This window comes from Myotis brandtii, unplaced genomic scaffold (assembly GCF_000412655.1).
Source record: "Myotis brandtii unplaced genomic scaffold, ASM41265v1 scaffold97, whole genome shotgun sequence".
In the NCBI taxonomy this organism is placed as follows: domain Eukaryota; kingdom Metazoa; phylum Chordata; class Mammalia; order Chiroptera; family Vespertilionidae; genus Myotis; species Myotis brandtii.
In genome coordinates, this window is record NW_005372020.1 from 1,598,674 (window position 1) to 1,601,074 (window position 2,401).

At 58.5% G+C, this 2,401-nt stretch overlaps 1 protein-coding gene across 1 annotated transcript in view; it reads right to left on the minus strand.

Moving 5' to 3' along the window:
- Positions 1 to 2,401, minus strand: part of BCR (breakpoint cluster region) — a 72,758-nt gene that overhangs the window by 27,862 nt on the left and 42,495 nt on the right. The window lies entirely within an intron of this gene.

Below are 2,401 nucleotides of genomic sequence, written 5' to 3' on the forward strand. Positions count from 1 at the left end.
GAGCCCGCTTCCCTCTCCCACGGCGACAGCGACGCGAGCAGTGACTCACGGCCCACCCCGGGCAGGTAACGGCTCCCTGCCCCAGCTGCTCAGTCCGCCCACCCGACGCCTTGAAAAGGTGCCACTGACAAGAGCTGAAGTTCAAGGCTGTCGGTGAAGGCAGACAGAGGTCTCCACGCAGGTGGGATGGGGTGGCACCTGCCCCTTCTGGCTACAGGAGACCGACGTGGACAAGGAGGTCGGCCCCTCAAGCCTGTGGTCGATACGAAGCTCCGTTCACTTCGGTATTTTTTTTTTTAAATCCTCACCGGAGGATATTTTCCCATTGATGTTCAGACAGAGTGGAAGAGAGAGGGAGAGACAGAGAGAAACATCGACGCGAGAGAAACACATCGATGGGTTGCCTCCTGCAAGAGCCCCGACCAGGGCCCAGGCTGGGGAGGAGCCTGCAACCGAAGTACGTGCCCTTGTCCAGCATCGAACCTGGGACCCTTCGGTCTGCGGGCCGATGCTCTACCCACTGAGCCACACCGGCCAGGGCTCCAGTCACATCCGATCCCTGCAGACACATAAGGGTCGTGCCATCTGGCTGCCTTTGGAGGGGCTCCGACTGCTCAGATATGAGCCCGGCCCAGACCTGGCGAGGGGACCCAGGCGTCACACTGCCGGCCTGGCAGTGGGAGACCTGCTGGCTGCAGGCTGCAGGCTGCAAGGCGAGAGGCCTTTTGTTTGGCCTTTTCAAGCCAAAGACATTAGCAGAGGGTCTCCCCACATAGCCTGCAGCTCAGACACTCCACGGAGCAGCCCCTTCCATGGGGAGAAGCGTGTGTGCAGCCACCGCCGTCCGGGAGCCCCAGGCCATCTGCAGAGGCGCGGGGAGGAGCCGGCCCTCATGTTGCACCAGAAGCCCAGGCTCGGGGAGGGTCCGGGCGGACCCCAGGGACCCACCGGCCGGGCCTCCCACTGCTGCCGACAGGAACGGAAGCCTGAGGCTTCCCCTGATGCTGGGGTCTGTCCTGTTAGAACCGAACCTTTACTTTTACGTGCATTTGCGTTTACAGTGAATTTTATGTTTCTCCAGATGACCATCCAGACACTGGGTAAGTCAGGCGCTCTCAGCAGTCTGGTCTCCTGGCCCCGCTCCCAGTGGGGGCTGCATGGAGGGTGTGGGGGCGCACAAGGAGAAGCAGCAGCTGGGGGAGGCCCTGCCTGGCCCCCGCCACGCCCATCACCCCGGACAAGTCACTGCACCCCCAAACGCCAGGTTCTCATCGTCGGTACCACGGTCAGGCCCAGAGCCCTCCTTCCTCCCTTTTCTCCCTCCCCCGCGGGTCCCTGAGCCCCTCCCACCCAGAGGAGGCCCGGCTGCAGGCACGGCCACCACAGCCATGAGTCACCCAGACACGGTGTGGCCAGCTCCGGGAGAGACACGATAAGTAAATACGTGAAGCCTGCCCTTGAGCAGTGACCTATCCGCGCCAGGAGGTCACGGTTTGATTCCCGGTCAGGGCACGTGGCCGAGTTGTGGGCTCCATCCCCAGTGCAAGCTATTCCTGAGGAAACGTCACCCAGACCCAGACTGGCTTGTACCCTTCAAAAAAGTAGTCAAGGTCATGGGAGAGACGTCAAGGCCAAGGAACTGGATAGAGGGAAGGACACTAAGGAGACGCAACAGCCAAGCACATCTGTGACCCTGGACTGGATCCTGTGTCAGAGGACGAGAGTGGCTGTAAGGAACACCATGGCTAACGGGGGGAGATGTGCATACGGAGAGCATGTGGAATACCAGCACCACGGCAGGGCACATGCAAGGGTCAACCAATGAATGCAACAGATCGGTTTCTCTCTGTCTGTCTGTCTCTCTCAACTCAATAAATAAACATTTTAAACCCTCGCTGGTGTGGCTCAGTGGATAGAGCGTCAGCCTGCAGACTAAAGGGTCCCAGGTTCGATTCGTGTCAAGGGCACATGCCCAGGTTGCAGGCTCAATCCCCAGTAGGGGGCGTGCAGGAGGCAGCCAATCAATGATTCTCTCTCATCATGGATGTTTCTATCTCTCTCTCCCTCTCCCTTCCTCTCTGAAATCAATAAAAATATCGTTTAAAAAATATGTTTAAATATTTCAAAAAAGTCTGCAAGTGATTCAAGAGGCTTTTTTAAAAAATATATTTTTTATTGATAGCAGAGAGGAAAGGAGAGGGAGAGAGAGAGAGAAACATCAACGATGAGAGACTCATTGATCGGCTGCCTCCTGCACGCCCCCTCTCTTGGGGATCGAGCCTGCAACCCAGGCATGTTCATAGGTTGACGCTCAACCACTGAGCCACCCCGGCCGGGCACCACCCCGGACTCTTCCTTGAACTGTCACCTTGGGGTCCCCCGAGCCCCAGCAGCACCCACC